General features: G+C 46.6%; 1 protein-coding gene and 1 non-coding gene across 3 annotated transcripts in view; one reads left to right on the top strand and one right to left on the bottom strand.

Annotated features, from left to right (window-relative positions):
• BTBD9 (BTB domain containing 9) overlaps window positions 1–14,412 on the top strand; it is a 386,230-nt gene that overhangs the window by 349,180 nt on the left and 22,638 nt on the right. The gene's annotated exons all lie outside the window — the stretch shown is intronic.
• On the bottom strand, window positions 7,714–7,785 carry LOC123633759. The gene has a single exon (XR_006733765.1). It is a non-coding gene; the product is annotated as a small nucleolar RNA SNORD45 (small nucleolar RNA).

Here is a 14,412-nt window from a genome sequence, read left to right as displayed (position 1 = left end):
TAGAATGGAATGGAATTATTAGTGGCAATGGCATTAGATGGGGGTGGGCGGATTTAGTTAATCTCTAGTTTAAAGGCTCCTTGGTATGAGTTTCAGATCTAGAGTTCTGCTGACTTGATGGAAAAAAAAAACAGCTGAATGATAGAACAGCTGAAATTTCATCTGTCTCTATATCTCACGCCCCTCAGCCCTTCAGGACTGCCCAGCAGGGCACCAGTGTGATCCTGACGGTGGCAGAGCCGTCACAAGGGAGGAGATGAGCAAATCATCTGGCAACTAGAGGGAAATCCACTTTGTGCTTTCACACACTTGGTTGAACTTTTCAAAAATATTGACTAAACAACTTGCCAGCTGTGATTACCAACATCTCTATTTGACAATCTTTGACGGAAAGCCAATGGGCACATGCGACGTCATCTAGCGCTAACAGGCTTCATTAGAGCCCGTGAGGGGACGAGTGCACTTCTGGACCCGGAACAGCGATCCCTGTCCTGGCGCTGCTCGCTGGAGCGTCGTTGGTGAACCGTTTGCTGAGCGAGCCCAGAGGCAGACATTGAAACCTGCCTCTGCGTTTCCATCACCCTCAGGGTTTTTTATGTTCCGATCTCCAGGAACACAAATAATATTCTTTCTAAGATGCTCCAAAATACAAGTGATAGAAAATATCATGGAAAAGGTGAATTGCCAGACAGTAAGCCCTCATGACCGAGAGCTTATTCATAAAATGATGACAAATTTATTGCACACATTCACTGCTGGCTTTCTGAGATTAATAGCTGATCTATCTGATTTGAAAGGCTGACAATAGAATCAGGAAGAGTTACTGGTCAGTTTTCTCACCCATCCCCTTCACCCAGCAACCCTCCTCCCCAAGAAATAATATAGAAAAATAAGCTGATTTAGCTTCAGCAGCAGCCTTACAGTATTTTATTGCAGGAGATTTCCATGTGCCAAGGATAACTTTTAACCTTGTTGAATGCAATTTGACTTCTTGCCATCTGCCTTCAACTCTGCAAAACCCTCAGGGCAGGGGACTAGCACAGTGAATAGGGGTAGATTGAAACACAGTCTGAGAGGAAGCCATATTTTCTGATGTGTCTCGTGGCTGCTTGTTTACTATGAAGTAGTAAAGAAGTCATTGTTTGATATCTTAGCCTTGGGGGCATGAACAAAATTCAAAGCAGGTGTTAAGAAATACACTACATCAAATCTTGGGCACACACATACACAGGAAACCTAGGTTTGCAAAATATGGGGAGAGAATCTCTGAGGTTGCTGGCCTGAAGGGAATTAGGATTCCTCACAAAGAGCAAGAGACCGCCCATGCAGGCTCACTCTCCCTGTTTTTGCTCCTCTGACCAACTAAAACGATCTGTTGATTTAGATGGCCTACCTCCAGTCTCTGTCTGTGCCAGCTAAATCCCCCTACCTGTCTTAGCATCTGATTTTTATGTCATAAATTATTTAGCTTATCTAACTTAATATATGTACTTAACATATGCCCTTATCACCTGCCTGTCTCGTTGTCCACCTGCTTGGTGAGCTCACAGGGGGCCCGCAGGCTGGCCCAGTCCTTCCTACACTCTGGTGTCGGCCTAGTGCAGCACGGCAGCCTGGCAGAAGGCGCTGAGATGTGCGGAAGGAAGGAGGGTTGCAGGGCAAGGTCGTTCTTGCCTGCATTAGGCCAGTGTGTGGCGGGAATCTGGGGAAGAGGCCAGAGAGGGACTTGGAACCAGCCAGTGGAGAGCGAGGGGCCTGAGAGAGAACATGCGCCCTTTGTAAGTCTAAGAGAGGTCTTAGGCCAACAGAGATTGGACCCAGAAAGCCGTCAATACCAAGCTGCCGGGTGGTGATGGTGATTTCTTTTTAATCAAGAAAATGTTTGAAAAGAAGGAGAAATGATTTTTTAAAATTCAACATCTTTGACAGAAGCCGTCCCAGAAGGAAGATGGTTGCGTGCCCGTACTGCCTCACATCAGTTTGCCGATCAGTCACTGTCTCCAGTGTTCACTTAGAATGCAGTGCTTTGTGTGGATGTGACAGTTAATGCAAATTCCAGAAAGAGCCTTTAAGGGGCCTGCCTCGAAGACTTGTCACCTTTTTATTACAGAACTCATACTTAGAGGTTCCAGTGCGTTAAACAGCTCTAGGCTAATCTTGGGCAGCTCCGTGCTAAGAGTGATAGTTTTCTTCATAGAGAAACATTTTTTTGGACTCTGGAGATTTTTTAAGCTTTTCCCAGTGCCGCAATTTCTTATCTGTTCAGCTGCAAATATCAGGCCCTTAATGGCTGGAGAGGGAGAGTCTATTTTTAAAGTTTTTACTGAATATCTGCCTGGTATTAGGTGCTGAACGAATTTGGCATGTCATCAGATCTAGAATACCCGCAGGGGCTTAGTGTAATTTTTAGGTATGAAATTGATCAGGTTTGATTCTGAGAATGTCTAGTGATCCTTCTGGAAGGCCACTCACTTGCTTAGCTGTGTGTGCTCTAGTAGGTTTCTGAGGTCAGGGCCAAGTTTTGTTTTGCATGATCTTTTGGCATGAATTTCCATAAAAGCAACCTTTTTTTTAAAACCTCAAATTCAGGGGCCATTTAGTCTTCATTGTGTTCTAAATCCCTTTGTTATATAAAACACTAGGAAATGAAATTGCCAAATGTTTAACATTTGAGAACTGGCTCTTGCTAGTGGCTAGCACTCACATCCCAGCATGCTGGAGGGGAGTAGGCTTCTAGGGGGTCTGGGGTGGGCACGGGACAGTCACACGGAGCCCCTGAGGAGGAGGCAGCAGCCTCTTCAGAGTTAACCTGCTCTCCTCCCAGGCTGAAAGGAGCCACAGAGTCATTAAGCCATTAACTTTGTGTAGCATTGTGTTTGCTGGGGACAGGGAATCCCCGGGGGAGTGGCACACCGAATTTGTTCTCTCCCCTCCCTTGCCAGCCTCCAGAGGTGCGGCATAAACTGTGGCTGAGCGACAGGCTCTGTCACTGCCATTCATTGGAGACCTAGACCCTGGTTTTTGTGTATTTCAGGCAAATTTCAGCAAAATTCCCAAGCTCCTAAGCTAGGCACTGAGAGGTAAAATGGGGGGAACATCCCGAATGAACAACGTGGAACAAACCAAGGAATTTGGAGCCTGTGCAGGGCCGTGTCCCATAGTCCTAGCTGACCCCTTCTCAAGGCCCCTGACTTGTTGATTTCCCTCCTGCACGCCAGCCAGCAGCAGGTTGCCTGAGAAGGGTCAGTTGTGGACTCAAAATGGCGGTGGTAGAATGTCGGTCTAGACACTCTGGCTCCTGGAGTCTGGTCTGAGTGTTTTGGCCTCCCAAACAAGTGGCAGCAAGAGCTTATTTGTTAACTACGCAAACACACCCCTGCTCAACCACAGACAGTGTTGAGGCAGAGTGAATATTTTATACAAAATCCATGTGTACTAAAACCTTTCAGAGCTCCAAGGGCATAGACAAAAGCTAGATAATTTGAGGATGAGGACCCCCACAACCTCCCATCTCCATATTGCATCTTGTGGGTTGGTGTGTTAAGGTTATTTGAGGCTCTAGATCCTTAAACTTAGAGCAAGAGTAGCTTGGATAGTGGCTATTTCTGAACCCATTTCTTATTCCCTTATTTGTTCAAAATCTTCTTAGATATCTGAACTTTGCAATATAAAATCTTTGTACCTAAAGAGCTCAGCTTCTCCCAAAAAACTAACAAAGGCTCCTAAATAATATCTTTTGCCCTGAGGGGGTAAGGGGAGGGGAGCTGTTAGGTCGAGGAGCTCAGAGTTGTGTGACCCGCCTGGGGTTTGGGAGGGTCTGGGACTCCTGAGAGTGTGGCGTGTAGCGGTGTGTTGGAGACACACTCCCTGAAGTCCCAGGTTTCCCTCTCGGACCTGATGGTCTCTTGGAGATGGCAGAGAATCGACAAGGGCGTAGGCCATTAATTGTAAGATCCAGTGTGACAGCAACCCTATTAGAAAGAACACGTCTCTTCAAAAGACTTACTAGACATTTAGAACTGCTGCAATAGAGTTTAAATTTGTGAGGGAAACCATTAAACCTTGTAAGAAAGAAATGCCAGACCAAGAGGGTGCTTTATAGACACTTAATTTGATTGACTAGGCCTCCCCTGTTTCTGCACCACACTAAGCTCTTGCCCAGATGCAGACACACACACACACGCACACACACATACACACACACACAGTCTTCCACCATCGCTTGTGTACAAACATGGATACAAAGACAGGAAGAAACATGAATTTGCTTTTTTCTGTGTGATACTCAAAACCATTGCGTTTCTAGCACAGCTGCTGCTGCAAGAGAGAGAAAAGCACTTGGCCCCAGAGTCTGTTTATATGTTTGAGCAGAGAAAGCGATTTTTGTTGCAAGAAGCTCTAAGTGAGACAGACAGAGTCAGAGAATGAGGGAGAGAGAGATAATTATCTAAATTATGTTCGTGCTATTATCGAAGACGAATATAGTTAAAATGTAATTAAATATGACGGGCTAGCAGGATGTAAGCCAAGCTTTGGAATGCTAATCATCAATTACCGCATCCCCTTAGGGGAATCAGGGAGCGCTGTATGGCAGGGGGTGGGAGCAGGAGCTTGGGGATGGGGGGCTGAGTGAGATGTAGAGCATTAAACAACCCCCACCCTTCTCTCCCCCACGTAGTCATTCAGACACTCCATGAATGTCCCTGGGACGCACACCTTTCTGTAGCTGCCACAGGGGTTGGAAGCTTTCAGCTGAACTCATGCGAGGAGCCAGCAGGAGGGTCCTGACCTTCTTTTGCAGAGGCAACCGCTCTAAAAGGGAAAATTATGCTATGAGAAGAGAAAGTAAAACCCAAGACTGGCTTACGTTATAGCATAAGTGCAAGTGCGTTCACCAGAGACAGGCCTGACGCTCCCCCCCTGCTAGAACTCGTAAAATGCCCACCCGAGATCCGGAATGCCAGGCGGGAGCCCAGAGACTGAGGGACTGTAATTAGACAGGGTGCCACGCGTCCATGCTGCTCCCCAGCCCTGCTCCCCCAGCCTGCCACTGCAGGCACCTGCGGAGTTTATAAAGGACTCTGACGCCCAGGTTCTGAGTTTTAATTGGTCTGGGGTATGGTCTGGGGGTTGGGGTGTTCAGAAGCCCAGCAGGTGTTTCTGCTGGGTGGCCAAGGCTGAGAACTGCTGGTCTAGCTAGAAGGAGATTTCTGCCAGCCGCAGCCATGGGGAAGACAGGAAGCAGGGACTGAAGACTGTGTCAGTTCTTATATCCTTCCAGGAACTTCAGTTGTACCTGTCTCAAGGCCAAGAAAAAACAGTGTAAGAATATAGATATTATTAATTTTTTAAAATACTGAAACATAATTTTTATGTCAGTTCTGGTGCTAGATCCCCAAAGAACTTTGAGGTTGGTGGGATTTCTGTACAAGAGTTAAAATCTTAAATCATTTCGTTTTAATACCACCTGAGCTCTTTCTAAGGCTGGGGTAGAAACCTGGCCGCCTCCTTGAGCTGGGCGGGTGGTGTGAGGGGTGGAGCGGGCCAGGGCCGGCTCCCGGGAGTGAGAGGGACCCCCGAAAGCTCTCCTCAGCTCCAGCCGCTGCTGTCATGTGGGAAAAAGGACTCATGCATGCCAGATCTTCTGGTTTTCAAGAAAAACCAGAAATGTGTGTTTTGGTGTTGAATCTCCTGATTTTTAAGTGGTGGCTAGCTCACTTTTTAAAAATACTCAGTAAACTAGGAAAACATGTCTATGAACCTCCTATGTGCAACTTCTGATCTCAGTGAGCCTTTGGCTGATCGTCATGTGACCAAACGGTCACTAACCCCGTGGCCGCTAACGCTCTGTTGCCCTGCTGCCCCGGGTCTGCAGTCAGGTCAGAACAGCTTGGCTCCGTTTTTCCTAAGCCTGGCACATAGAGGTTCCTCATAAATAGTTGTTGAATGGCCAGGCACAGTGGCTCACGCCTGTAATCCTAGCACTCTGGGAGGCTGAGGCAGGTGGATCGCTCGAGGTCAGGAGTTTGAGACCCGCCTGAGCAAGAGCGAGACCTCGTCTCTACTAAAAATAGAAAGAAATTATCTGGCCAACTAAAAATATATATAGAAAAAATTAGCCAGGCATGGTGGCGCATGCCTATAGTCCCAGCTACTCGGGAGGCTGAGGCAGAAGGATTGCTTGAGCCCAGGAGTTTGAGGTTGCTGTGAGCTAGGCTGACGCCACAGCACACACTCTAGCCTGGGCAACAGAGTGAGACTCTGTCTCAAAAGAAAAAAAAATAGTTATTGAATGGACAGACAGTGTGAATGGGGCAAGCCCAGAACTCCCTGTCTGGGCAGCCAGATAGCCATAAAATTCAGTTAAGCATCATCCACAACCAATGAACTTACTCCAGTGCCAGGGGAGGCAGAGGCCTGCACAACGAGGCTTCGGTTAGATTGGCATCAGCGACCTGAGGCTGCGGGAGCTCTTTGGAAGGGAATGACAAGATCGGGGCGGATTTCGAGTCTCTGCTACGTAGAGCACCCTGTCTAGCTCTGCCTCTGGGAGCCAGCGAGGAAAGACATGCAGGCCCAGTTTAAGAGCTGCTGAAACATGGTAGTTCCCATGTTACCCGGTGCTGTGGAAAGTGCCCTCTCCCTCGCATACCCAGTCCACAGATCATCCCTAGGTAGGATTGAAGACATGAATGTGTCCCTTGGCCATCACAGCACTGCGCCAGGCAGTGGGAACAGCGTGCTCGGGGGGACGGCGGGCAGCGGGGTCAGCGCGGGAGCTGCACTCACAAGGAACTGTCAGAGGGATCTTCAGGAGAGTTTCCGTGTTCACTCAAGGCCGTTCATACCTGTCGCGTCTCAGCGCCGCACGATTTGGAGAGGGCACTGCCGTCACTGCTATAAGCTCAGTTGACAGGGGACAGCCTTTATTATTTCCTCCCTTTTTGAGAATCTTTTCCAAAGGTTCACACTTGCCTTCCAGCCCTGCTCCCACAGGTTGTAAATAAATCTGTTCTCCACATACCCTTTCCATTCCTTGTCACCATGGGCTTCGTCCTTTTTTGGCTCTGCTTTTTTTTAAACTTGAAATATTTTTATTTTTGTCAAAGTTATACATTAAGAGTCAAATAGAACCACGAGACTTATAACAAAAAGCAGCAGTCTCCTGCTTCACCCTTCCTTACCCCTGGTCCCACTCTCTGAAGGCAATTGCTTTCCTTTTTCCTCTTTTAAACAAAAAATTAATATTTTGAAAAGATATATTCAAAGAAAATACATTTAATGTGATTTAAAAATCAAAAACTATAGACAGCAAAAGGTCTCCTTCCTACCCACCTCTGCCTCCAGAGATAGTTTATATGTAAACAAATGTGTGAGGCCAGAAGCAGGTGGCTCATGCCTGTAATCCCAGCACTTTGAAAGGCCAAGGCGGAGGATGGCTTGAGGTCAGGAGTTTGAGACCAGCCTAGGCAACATAAAATTTGTGAGACCCTCTCTACAAAAAATTTAAAAATTAACTGGGCATGGTGGCGCATGCTTATAGTCCCAGCTATTCAGGAAGCTGAGCAGGAGGATTGCTTGACCCCAGGAGTTCAAGGTTACAGTGAGCTGTGATCATGCCACTGCACTCCAGCCTGGGTGGCAGAGTGGGACCCTGTCTCTTAAAAACAAAACAAAAAAAAGAAAACTGTATTCTCCTGTTTTGTTTTCTCCAAGGTCTCAGCATAATTTTAAAATTCACATCAACTGTGGATTCAGCTAGTACATATCATTACATGATTGACCCCCCTTTTTTTTTAAATACAAATTTTTCTGTACCTTGGAGATCCCTTGAGTTTCCCTCCCTCTCCCCTGCAGCTGCATCCTCTTTCATGGTAGGGGTGGGGATCTGCCGTAACTTACTGACCAGCCCCCAGCAATGAGCATTTAGGCTGTTTCTGTTCTCTTGCTGGTCAAACAGTGCTGCAGTGCAGCCCCTGTTTCTGCTGTTTCCCTGTGCTGTGAGCATGTCGTAAGCTAGGGTAGTGGAATTGCTAGCTCTAGCGGTGTGTGTTTCTAATACCTTGCTAGTCGGGGGTACATCACTTTACATTTCCTCCAGCAGTGTGTCACAGTGCCTGTGTCCCCCACCTTGTCCAGCATAACATGTGATCAGACTTTTAAATCTTGAGGCAAATATGTTCAACTCTTTTAGAACTATTGTTTTGGTCTATGCCTTCATATTCTATATTGTATGCCTATTCTGCTGTTTCTTGATTCCGTTACTGAAAATGTCTATTGTAGTCTTACTTTGAAAGGTAAGAATTTGGCCTTGTTACCCTTTCCCCTCAAGTACATGCATGTTCTTCTCTCCCCTGTCTTCCTGCTTAGATCTAAAAATCATAATTTTTCTTTGTGTCAAATTTATTGTTGGCATTAGCATGACTATGTAACTATTGTTCAGAGCCAAGCCATATAGTATACTACAGTCACCTTCCTTTTTTCTGTTGTTTGTTTTTCCTAGAGTTAAAAATTGCTTAGTTTCCTATATACTTCATTAATTTTCTATGTACTTGTCAATGATTCTTCCCTCTAACTCTTGTCAGAGCAAACACAGATTCTCCCAACCTGGCCTAACACATCCGGTCAATCAGTTTGTTTTTCTCCCCTGAGACTTCTTCCCTGGGACCACCTGCCTCCCCCTTCAGTCTGGACCAGTTGCTCTCTGGGCCTGTTGTGCTGCTGTCATCCTGAGATCTCCTGTCCACCATCCCAGGAATTCCCGTTGGCTTTATTCAGTGCCAGACCCTCCATTTTCTCGATCCCATAACTGTTGTTGTCTTTGTTTAGTCCTGTATTTTTGTGGAGCACATTTTCTGGTAGTTTCTTTTGAATGCATTGGAGGTGATTTTTTTGAGATTTATGCCTGAAGGAAGGTTTCTTTATTCTGTCCTCACATTTGGCTAGTAATTTGGCTGGAAATAGTACTCTGGCTGGGAACTAATTCTTCCCTCAGCATTTGGAAGGAATTGCTCCATTATCTTTTAACGCCAGTGTTGCTTTTGAAAACTCTGACGTGCATCCGATTCCCAGATCTGTGTGTTGGCCTGCCTGTTCCCCTCCAGGAGCACTGAAGATCTTCTAGAGTTTCTCAGTGATGTGCTGTGGTGCGGGTCTTTTTGTTTATCATCGTGGCTACTCAGTGGGGCCTTTAACCTGGAAACTTATGTCCTTTGTGTTTGGGAAAGTTTCTCTTGATGAGGACTTTTTTTTTTTTTTTTTGAGACAGAGTCTTACTCTGTTGCCCAGGCTAGAGTGCCGTGGCGTCAGCCTTGCTCACAGCAACCTCATACTCCTGGGCTCAGGCAATCCTCCTGCCTCAGCCTCCCGAGTAGCTGGGACTACAGGCATGCACCACCATGCCCGGCTAATTTTTCTATATATATTTTTAGCTGTCCATATAATTTCTTTCTATGTTTAGTAGAGACGGGGTCTCGCTCTTGCTCAGGCTGGTCTCGAACTCCTGAGCTCAAACGATCCGCCCACCTCGGCCTCCCAGAGTGCTAGGATTACAGGCGTGAGCCACCACGCCCGGCCCATGATAAGGACTTTGATGACTTCCAGGCTCACACCTTCCCTGCTTTCTGGCTGGAGCATCTGCTAACTGGATAGCAAGCCTCCTAGTCTGATCCTCTCATTCCCCCAGCCTTGTTCTTTTATTTTCTATCTTTGTCATTTTGTTTGACGTTCTGGGAAATTTCCTCAACTTAATAATAAGTTTCTAACCTATTTGTTGAATTATTTACTTCACCTCAGAGTTTTAATTTACAAGAGTACTTTCTTATTCTCTAAATGTTTCTTTTCATATCATTTTATCCTTATTTCAACGGTATATTAATAATAATCCTTTCTTTTATCTTTCTGAGGATAATTTAGGGTTTTTTTCCCTGAAGTTTTATTCTGCTTACTGAATTGTATCTGTGTCCTGTGAGTTATTTTCCCCCTCTATTTGCTTTTGGTCTTATCTTTCATGTTAGACTCTTTCTTTGGTGATCTCTGACTGGCTGTTCACCTTTACATGTTAGACACTGAAAAGCTGTCTGGAAGCTTCTCGTATGTGGCTGGGTTTGGGGGCTGCACTGAAGCTTATCAGCAGGATGGGTGTTTGCTGGAAGACCCACCCACTCAGTCCAGCCGCACCCTGGTGCTTCTGTTCCTTCCTGCTAGAATGTTCTTCAGGATCTGCCAGGCCATTTCCTCCAGCCTGTAGATACTAGCTCAGTCATCAATTTACCAGAGATACCGTCCTTAAATATGTTAAGTAAAGCAATGTGTCCCTCTCAATCTGTTCACACTGTTTTATTTTTCTTCATAGCTCCTCTTTAACTCATCTGTTAAGTTTGTGTTTTTGTTTGTCTGGCTTCCACTAGAATGTCAGCTCCTTCAGGGCAGGGACTTTGTTTTCTGCTGTATCCCTGGGTCTAAAATGGGCCCGTCCCATAGTAAGCACTTGATAAATATTTATGGAAAGGAAGGACAGTGGATCATTATCTTTAGGTCTCTCCTCTTGGGCGGATCAGAGTCTCCAGAGAGGTACCCTCCGGGCTCCTGCCTTGGGGGTTGAGCCTGGGTCACAGTGGCCTGAAGGCCGAGCAGGGAAAGGGGTGGGGGTGTCTCATCACCTGGGATATTCACTTCCATGTGACTCCTCTGCTCTCAGACGCTGTAGGATCCCACCCTCTGCTATGCCTGGCGCCCCAAAATGTCTCTGCTCACGGTCTCCAGAGCGAACTAGCTCTCTGCTGTCACGGTGCCAGAGGACTCATCCCCGCTGTGCAGGACTAGGGGAGGGATTTGGGGAGTGCTCCTGCTCCTCTCGCTGGCCTCTGCACATCTCCACCTTCGGAGATGGCTGCTGACTCGAGCACCCGAGCCTTTCTGGGGTTCTTCAGTGTGAATCCACTCGCTTCCTGCGTGTCTTCTCTCTGAAGTGCAGACACAGAAAGATGCCACGTTTCCTCATCCTTCCCCTTTCCTTTCTGCTTGTGTCTGTGTGTGCATGTATATGATACATAGCACATATATTTGATAGGAAGCATATATTAAATTTCTTTACTGCCTTTTTAGTGGAGGGAGCTCCACTAAAGACCAACGACTAAGCCATGTGTTCAGTTTGCTGCCCAAATACTTTCTTACCTCCGTCTCCCTGGTGTTCAGCAGGTCTGCTGCAGAAGGTTTCTGCATTTGCGTTTTCTTTGTAAGATACGCGGTAGAGTCACGTAATTTTCCGGATTCAAGAGGAGTAGGCTCCCTCACCCTTGGTGTAGGATGCGGAATCCCCAAGGAGGCAGAACAAGGAAGGCCGCGCTCGGCTGAGCCCTGCCATCGTCCTTTCTCCCGGCACCCGTGGGCCCGGGCGGTGCCGTCGTTCACTCACGCGAGCCCTGCCTGCGCTGAGGCCTCCGCACACTCCTCCCCGCCTGGCGGCCGCCTGCCCTCTGCTTCCTCCAGGCAGACCAGCAGCGCCATGTAGCAAATCACACCCCTTCTGGGGAACCAGCTCCACTTTTTCCCCTAATTTTTGTATTTGCAGTGTAGTTCATTCTACCTCTGGCAAATTCTTTCTCATATAAACAGAGACAAAGTTTTAATCCCTGTCTTCTCTCTTTTCTTTTTATTTCAAGAATCATTTAAGAGACATAAAAGAATAAATAGCAATATAACACTCACTCACATACTCATCCCCGAGAATTGACCGTAGTTAATATTTTCTGCATACACTCCAAGTCTTTTTATTTTAATCAAAGAAATGAAACATTCCAGTTAATGCTGAGATCTCCTTTGTTCCCCATCAGTGGTCTCATTCCTCGCCCTCTCCCCAGAGACAGCCACTGTCATGAATTTAGCTCACGTCCTTCCAGAATATTTAAAGATATTTTACAGGCATATGCGTTTCCGTGAGTAACACACACAGTTGTGATCCCGCACTGTGTGTGTCATCCCATAACTTAGCCCGGCCTTCCGTGCTTCAGGTCGCTCTCTCCGCGTGGATCGTTTTGTGGAGGGAGCACCTGCCCTGGTTCAGTCTGCGCACACGTGAGTGTGAGGATGGCGGTGACAGCCAGCGGGGACTGTGCCTTCACCGTGTGCCTGTGCCGAGCTCCTTGTGCTTTCTCGTGGCATCCTCACAACCCCACTGGGATTTTCACCCCCATTTCATGTAGGAAATGGAGACGTCAGGACGCTGCCCCTGCCTGAGGTCAGCTTGTGATCTGCTCTGCACGATCCCCGCGTTTCTGGCCGCTGTGGTTTCCAGCCCTGGAGTCTGGGGGAAAGAGCACAAACTCACAGTCATTAAATCTGGCTGCTGTTGTTGGCTCCTCACCCGATAGCTCTGACAGGTTGCACAGGTTACTAGCTTCTCTTTCCTCAGTTTCCTCTGCTCTGCAATAGGATTCAGATTGGCCGCCTGCCGACCCAACGGATTGCGTCACGAACCAAATGAGATAGATCATGCTGGTGAGGCACTTTGTAAACCACACGGTGGTCTGTGGATGGGAGAGGCTTTTAGGATGACACACTTGGCCCATTTTTTCACTTTCCTTGTTAACAGACCACCTACCGTGTTCCAGCTGCATCCCTATGATTTTATATGTATTACAGTACTTAATGCTCATTCCTGAAACAGCAGCTTTAGAAAGATTGTTTTAAATCCCCTATTTTTCTGGCTTGTTTATTACTACGGCAATAACATTTTTTCTTTCTTTTTAAACATCATATCCATAGTATTTCAGCCTCATTATGGGTTAAATTGAATTTGTGGGTAGGCCTTGGAACCCCATCAAAATTTATAGCTGTATTTCTGTGGAAAAATTGCTTCTAAGCATCAAAAAAACCAAGTACAGGGGAAGTTTTGGAACACACCAGTTTTTAAGTTGGGACTACTGTACTGTTTGCGTTGTTCTCTAATTAGTTTGTGAAAGGATAGCTAATCTTCCTGGTGAGATTATAAACTTCTTAAAGGTGGGCACTACATCTTGCATGGATCCCCCATAATACCCAGCAGGTGCCAAGTTCAAGAATGCAGTCAGTTCTTCCAAAGCCCAGCTGCCTGTCTTCCCCCAAGAAGTGGGTGCTGATGACGGTTGCCTTGGGTGCCCCTGGGAACATCATCCACACTGTCAAACTTGATGACTCACAGATGAGACCCACGGACCCCGTATGTCTTGTCCAGGTTCGTGTGGCAAAACGGTAATTATAGCAGTAATGATAATATCAACTAATTTTTTTAGTACTTTGTATATGCCAACACTTTGCTAGATGTTTTACATTTGCTAATGTATTTCATCTTCACAAAATAATTTTAGATAGTTATTTTTATTATTCCCATTTTACATATGAGGATACTAAGGCCCAGAAAGGTTAAGCAACTTGCCTAAGGTCACAGAGCTGGTAAAAGTACAAAACTGAGATTCAGACCGAGGCAGCCTGGCTCCAGGCCCTGTGCCTCAACTGCTGTGCTGTGCTGCCCCCGTCCCTGAAAGCCCAGCAGTAAAACCTGCTGTCTGGACTGTCACCCAGCGATCCTCTCAACTGGAGATACTTTGCCTAATAATGCAGTGCTGGCATTTTCACTGGCTTCGGCTCAAGTGATCTATATTAAATCCTTGGGCAGTAGGCAAGACGGGTACTTTTTTAAACGCTCGCATCTACATTCTACCAACTTCTAACAATACAGAAAAGTACAAAAGTAAACTAAATGATTCTTGAAATTCCTCCATCCAAAGCTAAAATCTTGATCAACATTTTGGCAAACATTCTTACAGACATCTCTCTTTGAATACGTGTGTGCATAGAGTCATATTTACAGTTGGACATAATCGGTACCACATTCTAGATGCGCGTCTGTGACCAGAGGAGCGATGTTATTTCTGTCAGTGTTGGACAAATGAGGAAAGTAGTACTCAGGGAAGAGCAGTGATTTTTCCCGTCAGAGCCAGCACAGGGTTGGGACTTCACTCCTGTGTGGGGTTTTTTGGTTTTTATTAAGCTCTCAAAGCAAAGACCGTGTTTATTTTTGACACTCCTTGCTCCTATCCTGTCCACCTTGCTCTGCACCCAGTGCTGGCTCTGCGCTGAGGGGGCTGCCACGCCCCTGGTGCCCTTTGTCTCTTCTGGAAGTTCACCTGCTGGAGAAGAGGTTCTGTGTACTCGGCGAGTTGTAACATCTGTGCAGCTATCAATAAAGCTCGGTAAAAATGAGGGAGCAGCTTTCACGTAGATGAAACGGTGGTGGTGGTTTTCTGGCCCTGGGAAATCTTGGCTGAGGCGGTATCCTTGGAAGTCGCACAGTGACTGCAAATGTGGCACAGCTGTGGTGACGCCTATTCCAATGCCACCTTACCATTTCCCTATCAAGCAGCATTTCAAGTT

This window comes from Lemur catta, chromosome 2 (genome assembly GCF_020740605.2).
Source record: "Lemur catta isolate mLemCat1 chromosome 2, mLemCat1.pri, whole genome shotgun sequence".
In the NCBI taxonomy this organism is placed as follows: domain Eukaryota; kingdom Metazoa; phylum Chordata; class Mammalia; order Primates; family Lemuridae; genus Lemur; species Lemur catta.
The sequence above is the reverse complement of the archived record's forward strand: the minus strand, read 5'-3'. Positions and strand labels throughout refer to the sequence as shown.